Genomic DNA, 10,288 nt, shown 5'->3' with positions numbered 1-10,288 from the left:
TGGGTCACGGGGAGGAGATGAGAATTCCTGAGCAGACAATAATGGGCATAGTGAAGGGTATGCAGCGAAGCTCCTAGAAAAAGGGAGCTGCCATTGGCTAAGGCAGAACAGACTCATTTACCTAAAATGTGGCTTGGAACCAAGGGTCCCCCCCATATATTGCTCACAAGGGGCTCAGGCTACACTCACATACTGTGAGAGGCTGACTTAACTGAGTGATGTTGTACTTTCCAGCTACAAAAAGTGTAAGCAGAATAGTGACTGGTTCGTCCCCCAGCGAGTGTAATCCCAACTGCACAGAACCTCCCTACTGCTGGCATTCCCAGGACAGATGAGACATAGGCAGAGCACTGAGATTTCAGCCTAGGGTTGGGAGATGCCCTCTCCTGATATCAGCCCTCACATTTTCCCATGTTAGTTTGAGTTTCGAGTCCTTCTTGCATTTATCAGCTCTGCTGAGGAAAGCCAGTTGAGAGAGAGAAACCATTCAGCAGAGCCCAGTGACAAAGAAACCAACCACAGACTTAACCCAATCCAGAAAAGAAAAGCATTTGGCCTGAGCTTCTGGCCTCCTTGCTAGTGCAGCTGGGTTGAACACACACCAAGGAGCCTACTGGACCAGTCTCCAGCACAGGAGAACATGCGCACAGCACAGCGACAAGATGGGTCTGAAACAGCCCCACAGCCTAGAACCCTGGGCATGCCCAGTCTACAGGGGAAACTGGCTACATGGAAAGAAGAAACTCTTTCTCTGCAGTGACCCAGGCTAGTCTCTTCTGAAGGAAACACCAAGTGCCAGAGCTCAGTACTTTACCTTCTACAGTGCAGTGCCCAGTGTCCGAGTCTGTCTCTTATTCTTGACAAGTTGCTCTGAGAAGAAACTCAAATGCAATTCCCCCCAGCCCACGAAATAATTTCCAGAACTGGGCGTTGGGCTTGAATCTTTCTGCTATTGGCTGTTAGTGAGGGCTGTGCTCCCCCACTCAAAAACACCCCCTCCCTCTCCACTACAACTGCTCTCACTTCAAACATCTGGTACTCTCCTGCACATTAACTCTTTCTGGGACCTGCAGGCAGAGGGGTATAGTTTGGATTTCTGGATGTCACTGGGCGCTTCCTCTCTGTGCTGCCTACCCCTGTGCACTTAGCTATGGGAGTACCCAGCGGCCCAGCGACCCCTGACCCAAGCACATTGTAGAGCCACGGCGCCCCAAAGTGAGGGACAACAAAAGCTGCAAGTTTGTCCTTTCCATCCCAACACTTTGGGCCCCTCGTTTCTATATCCCATAGCTCAGAAAGGGCACCAATTGCAGGCATCATGCAGATACCTATTAGAGGGGCTGTTACTCCTTTGGCAACTGAACAAACAGGTACACCTCTCTTCAGCCTTTGTCTGAATGTGTCAGGGCCGTAAGAGTTAAATGGAGTCTCAGTTGTCCCAGTTATTTGTCCCAGGGCCCACACAGCCTGATCTTCTTGGCAGATAATGGAAGGTGATGCAACTTCTCTCTCTCAGTGCGAACAGCTAATGATTCCGAAAGTTCTCTTGGGGTGGGCAGGTGCTGGGATGTCCCAGCAAGGTGAAGTGATGCTTCACTGCCCCTTGGGGGGCTACTCTGGGAGGTAGCATACACAGGTAAAGGAGGTTTTAATTTTTTAGCCTTACAAAGGCTGCTTCTAGTCCATAGATGCCAACCCTCCCCCACTGAGACTGCCTGTGTCTAGGGCTGACTGAAGATCAAAGAGCTGCTCATGAGCTGCAGGAACCCTGCTAATCTCCCTGCAAACAGATAGGCTGATGACACAATGTCAGGGGTCAGCGGTCATCATGACAGTGCCTGTTGGTATCCACCAGTGTAGGTGGAGAAAGGATGAGCAAGGCCCTGGCTTGGCCTGGTGCTTACATTACCCAGCCACCAGTCCTGACAGGCTATTAGCATTAACTCTGCAGCTCTGCCCCAGAGTCAGCTGGAAACAAAATGGTGCACATCAACCCCAGGCTGCGTCTCCATGGTGACATGTTGCCCTGTCAGAATGTGGCTACAAACAGGTGACATGATGCTCAACATAGGCCAGGACAAGCTGCAGCAGCCTTGTGGCAGCTACTGCCCAGGGTTACTCCCAGCTAGCTGACATGGGCGCCCCATTCTGCTGGATGGGGTACAGAAACAGCCTTTGCCTGAAGCAAAGAGCTCACCATTTTGTCTTCTAACAGGAAAACACATTGTGTGGACCAGGTCCTGGCAGCAAGGGGCTCCTGGGCACTTCAGGGGCTGGCCAATCTCTTGGGCTTGTCTGGTGGCTAGGGAGTTGTAGAACTTCCAGTGTCTACTGCTGAGGCCTGTGGGGCTAGCCTGCACTATGATCAAGGAAGAGAATAGTGGAAAACAAAGTGGCTCTGCCACTGGGGTGCTGAGACACCTGGTGCTAGGACATCAAGCACTGGAGGGGCTGATGGCAGGGCCAGGATACTGCACTGGTGTTAAGGGTCAGGTACAACACCCCAGCTGAGCAACGTGCTGAAATAGCTGCTGCCTCCCTCATGCCAGCGCTCGTCTAAAGATTTCACATGAAAAATGGGCTGTGACAAAAACAAACATTTCACAAGTTTTAACTTGCTTCAAAAACTTGCTTTAACTGTCCCTCGTCCACCATCACACTTTAAAAAAAAAAAGAAAAAGAAAAAGAAAATGAGTCATTGGCTTCTACCAGAAACTTCCAAACACAACATTTTCAGAATGTTTGTGAATTCTTTTTTCTGCCTCTCCCAGAGGCTTTTATCTCTTTGAGTTCAGCAGAGTCAGGCCCAGCTACAGGCACCAGCACAGGGAGCAGTTGCTTGGGGCGGTGAAAGGAAAGGGGCGGCATGTCTGGGTCTTCGGCGGCAGGCCCCTCAGTTCCTCTCAGAGAGAAGGACTGGATGCCAAATTGCTGCTGAAGAATGAAGCGGTGCAGTAGAGCTGCCAAAGTGCCGCCAGTCATGGCTTTATCATCTTTTTTCCCCCTTTGCAGCTTGGAGCGGCAAAAAAGCTGGAGCTGGCTCTGGGCAGAGTTGTAAGGGTTAAGTCCTTAGGCCCTCACATAGACTATTCTACCTGGCAATAAACACCCTAAACTGACGCTACCCAGAGACTCTACCCGTAATCCTGTGCATGGCAGCGAGGTTCAGAGGAGGGTATGGCAGAATCCTGCCCGCAGCAGGGAAAATATTGGCATGGAGACAACAGATAATCTGTGTTACATAAGGCTGGGGACTTGGCCAGATGGAGTGCAGGGGGCAGCAGGAAGTAGGATCCAGAGGGAGCTGTGGGTTCCTTCAGCCATGGCCTATGGTATCAAGAAGGGGATGGAGGTGTTTAGGCATGCACATTCCTTCCCCAGCCTCAGTTCCCTGGAAACTCAGTGCCCCTAGATACAACAGGTATGGCTTTGCAGAAGGTTCAGGAGGGTGACACAGGCATCTTTGATGCCATGAGTGGGAATCTGCAGAGGTCCTTGAAGAAGAATTGGGGGACATGTCTACACTGCCCCGCTATTCGGGCTAAGGGGGTGCGAACAGTAGTGCACAGTCAGGAATACATTAATGGAAGCTTGGAACCTTTATGTTTGGGACTGCAGCATCCATCGGGGGGGCAGGGTGGGGAGTTATAGTGCAGTGTATGCATACTGCTATTCACACGCCCTTAGTCTGAACTGCGGGGCAGTGTAGACATGCCCTGAATTACACGCAAGGCTGGAGATCTGCCTAGAGAAGGAGGGAGGAGCATGGGCTGAGAGTGAGATCCAGAAGGAGCAATTCCAGGGTTACCTCTTCATGGCACTTCAGAGAGTGCATGAAGAGGCAGGGAGGAGGGGAGGATACCCCAGAGACTAGAGGGAGGATGGCAGTGGTGGAGTTCTCATGCTACAGGGCACTGGGCAGTCACCCTTCTGTTCCTACCCACCAGGAAACTGGTAGCTTTAACTAGTCAAGAACTCAACAGTCCACTTGCCAGTCCTGACACATCTCCTTTGGCCCAGGCCTACATCTTGGTTTCACTCTCTCCAACATCTCCTCCTGGGCCTGTCAACTTATTGCTTTCTTTTGACTCAAGTAGTTAGCCAATATTCGGGAAGTTGGAGATTGTTTCTGTTAGGAGGAGAAACTGATGACATGAGTCAAGTATTTCTTTGATGCAATCCTATTTACAGAGGCTGTACAAAGTCCTGTTTCCCCAAACACAGTGGGAACAAACAACAGGAGGCAGCTCTTTGCTCACTATTCTCAGGCCAAGGCTACCCTTCAAAGTTCTCCAGACATACCAACGTCAGTCAGTGGTGCAAAGAGGTGTGATCTGTGACTGACATTACTACCTTGCCAACAGCTTCTAGCACAGCTGCAGCTATATTTACCGGGGTGGAATTAGGTATACCAGCAGAAGTTTTGCAGGAAAAACTGGGTCCAAAGGAGGAATACTTTGCTGGTATAAAACACAGTACAGCTATATCAGCAAAGCACTCTAGTATATACCAGCATTGAGCCTCTTTCCAGCCAGTACTCTGCCCAAGAAGCTCTCTCTTATGGCCTTCTCTCAGGGCCACATTACAAGTCACTTCACTTTCTGTCTCCTGGCTTTCTGCCTCTCTTTGAGTGTTTTCTGGCTGCTTCTGGCTTAGCTGCGGACACAGCTGCAACCGAAGGAAATCCTAGCCCATGTTTGCATTCACTCTAGCCTTTGGGCAGTAGCTGGCTACCTTTGTTTTGGCTATGATTATACAACAGGGCATTAATTTGTTTCCTTATTTAGCTGGAATGGAAAGTGGTTATCGTACCCACCAAGGTCAGTGAAATCTGTGATTGCCCATAGATCAAATACATACTCCCTGGAATCCAAACACCCTTCAGTATATCATACTTAACATGTCCCATGTCAACTCTTTTTCTTCCCTGTCAGCTTCTCAGATGTCCCATTCTTTGTGTCTGCTTACAACCCTATCCTCCCTGCCGCTCAGCGGGCCCCACCCTGTCTGGGAGTCAGCTTTGCTGTCTCCCTCTCTCCCGCCCACCCAGCCAGGCCATGTCCAAAATATTGCTGGTGCTTTCTTAGTGCGGCAAGTGCCAACATTTATCATGAGTCTCACGATATTAGGTATTTTTCTTCAAGTCCCAGCTCCTGGGTTTCTGTGGTTACAAGAGAATCTCAGCCTTCATCTAAAAAAAAAAAATTGCTTGCCTTTAGGGCTACAAAAAAAAGTTGGAAACTGTGAACCAGAGGCTCCAACATGAGGAGACAAATGAAAAGAACCCTGTTGCCGGCACAAAGTGCCTGAGGGGGGCAACAGCAGCGGGGTCCGTCGCCTGGTGTGCACCACGCCAATAAACACACCAGGGTAGAGAAGCAAACTAAGTTTATTTGAGATCTCAAAGTGGTGCTGGGAGACTTGACATGCCTCAAATCCAGCACACCTAAAACAAGCAGTCTGTTCCTTTATATCCATGAGAACTTTTCTCGCTGATAAGCAAGCCCCCGTTTCCCCTCCCTCTTCTGTCCGGCTGCAGCATTCTTTTCTCACACACTTCTTTGTCTTCCCCCTCCCTCTTCTCCTTCCTCCCCCTGTAGCAGTTACGTAAGCGCAGGTGCATTAAGTAATCTTGGCCGCGGCAGCTCATTAGTAAGTTTTCCTTCTGCAAGTTATCTTGTCCTTCTGCTAAAGGTGCACAGGCCTCATTATTTCTGCTTTAGACCAGTTTGAGCTGTATGGCAACTGATAAGGGACATTGCACCTGGCCTTTTCTATTTATTGGCCTGTTAGGTCAATTAGAATTTAAACATGGAAGAACTTTTGCTCATCTGAGGCCTAAACAGGGAGACTGTATATCCTTATTGCCTTTTACCTTTTAAGTTACTTAGGATTATCCTTAGTGACACCAACAACCCCACATTTTTAAGGCCACTCTCAATTTTGGGGGCTGGACTCATGATGTCTGAATGATTAGGCTTGTCAACACAGGTTCCTTTATCACATCTCTGAGACCCAGACTTCTCTCAACAGTGTGCTGAGCCCAACCTTCTGCAACAGCCATAATGTGTAACACTGTACTACAGTCCCCAGAAAGATGTCCTATACAAATAGCACAGTGAACAGACAAACAGCATAATGCAGGCAATCCATTCTCACTTCTCATAAGATTTCATATGCCATGGCAAATCAGGGTAGCATCAGAACACAGCCAACACATCTCGTATACAACCACAAACCTTCTAGGCCCAGATCATGAAATCCTAGCATTTCCCCAAAAAGAGCAAAGACCAGGAGGGTGACAACACCACACTTTCATCTGACAAAGTGGGTATTCACCCACGAAAGCTCATGATCCAAAACATGTTAGTCTATAAGGTGCCACAGGATTCTCTGCTGCTTTTACAGAGTCAGACTAACACGGCTACCCCTCTGATACTTAACATCACACTTGGTAGTGGAGATATGTAACTGTGAAATCAGTGCAAGGAAGACTCAGCTCACAAGCAGTAAAGAATAGTGGCTTATCCAAACTGCAGATTTGGGCTGTGGATTTCTTAAACAGTTATGAAACAGAGAAGGAGGGACGATTACTATCACTGCAGTACAAATTCTCTTGGAAAACTTCTTCATCCCAAAATTTTATGAAGTAGGTATGGAAGTGTCAAGGTTCCTCCCCTACTCTGAACTTTAGGGTACAGATGTGGGGACCTGCATAGATACTTCTAAGCTTAATTACTAGCTTAGATCTGGTAACACTGCCACCATCCAGAAATTTCAGTGTCTGGAACACTGCCTGTCTCCCCAAAATCTTCCCCTCCCTGGGCAGCCTTGAGAGGCTTTTTCACCAAGTTCCTGGTGAACACCGATCCAACCCCTTGGATCTTAACACAAGGAGAATTTAACCATCCCCCTCTCCTTTCCCCCACCAATTCCTGGTGAGTCCGGATCCAATCCCCTTGGATCTTAAAACAAGGAAAAATCAATCAGGTTCTTAAAAAGAAAGCTTTTAATTAAAGAAAGAAAGGTAAAAATCATCTCTCTAAAATCAGGATGGAAAATACAGGGTAATCAGATTCATACAGCCCAGAGGAACCCCCTCTAGCCTTAGGTTCAAAGTTACAACAAACAGAGGTAAAATCCTCTCAGCAAAAAGGAACATTTACAAGTTGAGAAAACAAAAATAAGACTAACACGCCTTGCCTGGCTGTTACTTACAAGTTTGAAACATGAGAGACTGATTCAGAAAGATTTGGAGGGCCTGAATTGACGTCTGGTCCCTCTTAGTCCCAAGAGCGAACCACCCCCAAACCAAAGAGCACAAACAAAAGACTTCCCCCCACCAAGATTTGAAAGTATCTTGTCCCCTTATTGGTCCTCTGGTCAGGTGTTAGTCAGGTTTACTGAGCTTCTTAACCTTTTACAGATAAAAGAGACATTAACCCTTAACTATCTGTTTATGACAGGAAGGATTAGAGAAGCGCAGATGGAAAGCTAAGGCTGCCTACATTGTACATTTCTTTTAAGCCTCATTTGGCTTTTCCTGTCCTTCTGTTTATAACTTGGATATACTTGGAAGGGTTTTAACCCCGTGTTGCTGACATGCCTGTCCTCGATGTGGTGTCTCTAGAGATGTTCATGGTCTCTCCAGACACTTTTCACAATTTACCATGTACCTGCTTTCTCACGGTCTGATTTCAGCCATGAGAAGATAGTTGTTGTTTATATTACCCCAAGGTTAAGCTCTAGAGAAGGCCACAAAAACCCTTCCAGAGAATGTTTGCTTCTTCAGACTGACAGGGAGACCACACTTAACTTCTGCTGCATTAAAATGAGAGCCCATTGCTTAGAGTTTCTGCCCAGTTTACAGAGCAGCAGCAAGCAGGCCTCAGATAAGCTGCTCGGGGAATGGAGATCTGTTGTTTTGGTGGCCATTGAACTTTACACCATCGTGTGTACGGGCCTGAGGGTAGCGGGGCAGATTCAAGTGAGCTATGGGCACTAAGAATCCTGCAACACTTTTGGACTTAACTCCCTGCCCTCCCCTCAGTTCCTCCCAGGAGCTGAAAGCACTTGCTGGTGCAACAGGGGATTTGATTCCAATCCCTCTTCACCCCAGCTCTTGCGCGCAGGGGCTGGAGGAGCTGTTGGGTAACCAGCCAATCAGTGTGCTCAAGTCACTGGCACTCGCATGGTGCCCAAGGTGATACCTGTAGTTAGAGAAAGGATCTTGGGGTGGAGGGCAATCTAAAGCCCTGACTGGCTGAGAGAGCATGAATCGATGAGTTGTGCTCATTGTTAGAGCTGTTGTGTTTTGTGTACTCTCAAAGCTGCCCAGCAGCAGGAAGTGCTATTGGGAACAACTCCAGTGCCACTGCCCTGTGTGGGGAAAGATCTCTCCTTGCTCTGCCTTAATGTTAAAGCAAATATTAGGTTACTGTGTCTCCTGTTTTTGATTTATTTCGTAAGTGTTTCATGCTGTTGCACATTCCACACAGAGTAAATAACCAACAAGGCTGGGGATTGGGAGGGAAAGCGAGGTGCAGTGGGATGGAGGTGCTGTGTGTGGTGGAGAGGTGGGAGGTTGTCACATTGCGTTCATTCTTCCTATGATTATTTTTTTACAAGAGACAGTTGGGACACCTTGCTATGACGTTAGCGAATGTCCAAATGAAAAGCTCCTGGCTGCCTTGCATTGGAACCACCACAGGAAGAAGAGACTGGGCATTTCACTCTATTGCCTCCTCTCTGGTTTGCAACACAGGGTGTCCATCCCAGTTACTGCACCAGGTCAGCACTCTCGCCTAAGGGCAAGGCAGGGCAGGACAGAGCTGAGCTCCCTCATTGACAAAAGGCACCTAGTGAAGCAGCAACAACAGATGCAACGTGGAAAAGCAGAGTCAGAGGGAATGCCAAAGCAAGAACAAGAACTAAATTGTTGCCCCTTCCTGGCTGGCACATCTTCCCCCCCTCAGACCACCTACTCCTTCCCCCTCCCCATCTGGTGCTGGCTCCCCACTTCATTGCCCCCCATGCCCTTCTCCAGCCTGCGCTCCCTCCCCACATGCCCTCTCCACCTGGCACTTCCTCCCTACCTCATCACAACTATATCCCAGCTGAGCCTGAACATGAAGGTCTCTGCACTTCTCTCCCTGCACCCCAGGCTGCGCAGCATTTCCTTAAGAGTCATGGTCTGGTGAGTTTGCTGGTCTTTCCCCTGCAAACCCTGGGCAGATGTGAGGTGTTTGCAAGGCACCCTTAGACCCGCCTGGGCTGTGGGAGCTATTCTGCTTTCAAGGCTACTTACTGAAGCAGAGTCTATACTGCTGTAGTTGCCTCTAGAAGGCCAAAGGCATGAAATGGCCCCACTGTCTCCATGAATCTCGCATGGGGTGGTATTTTCTGCACCTCCCTGACAATCATTGCCAGTCAGGGCTGCCCAGAGGATTCAGGGGGCCTCGGGTCTTTGGCCGCGGGGGGCCCCCGCTGCCAAATTGCCACCGAAGACCTGGTACTTCAGCAGCGGGGGCTGGGGCAGAAGGACCCCCTGCTGCGGGTCTTTGGGGCACTTCAGCAGCGGGTTCCGGAGCGGAAGGACCCCCCGCCGCCGAAGACCCAGAGTGGAAGAAGCTCCAGGGCCCGGGTCCCGCGAGAGTTTTCCAGGGCCCTCAGAGTGAGTGAAGGACCCTGCTCCAGGGCCCTGAAAAACTCTCCTGGGGGCCCCTAAGGGGTCCACAGCTTGAGACAAATTGCCCCACTTGCCCTCCCCCCAACTGTTGCCAGCCCCAGCAAAGGAACTGAAGCAATGGACTCTTGTGATAATTGGACCTAGAAATGTACATTAATTGTGAGCTTGACTGTAAAAACTATGTAAAGTTGCTAAGATGTCACAATAATCTATAACAACAACTGTTGATGGGAAAAGGTGCTGAAAAGATTGGATGATATAATTCAACGACTGTATTAAGCTTGTGCTTGGTAAAAACAGAAGACGTGGAACCAGAAATTAATGAACCAAAATTCATGTGTCAAATATTAGGCCAAACTGGTGGGCAAAATAATGAGGCAACGGGCTAGTCTACCGACCATTCCTTTTGTGGGTCCTTAAAGAAAAATTGGGTAGAACAGATGGAGGCTACTAGAGGAAGCTTCGATTTCTTAGCTGCCACTCCTACCATTTCCTGGGACCCTGGACCTTCGTAATCCTGATCCTAAACAATGTCCTGATCAGACAGGCCAGAGACAGGGCTTCAGATACTTTGCCACCCTGACTGACTCCAGCTGAACA

Source organism: Chelonoidis abingdonii, chromosome 19, assembly GCF_003597395.2.
Source record: "Chelonoidis abingdonii isolate Lonesome George chromosome 19, CheloAbing_2.0, whole genome shotgun sequence".
NCBI lineage: Eukaryota > Metazoa > Chordata > Testudines > Testudinidae > Chelonoidis > Chelonoidis abingdonii.
The sequence above is the reverse complement of the archived record's forward strand: the minus strand, read 5'-3'. Positions refer to the sequence as shown.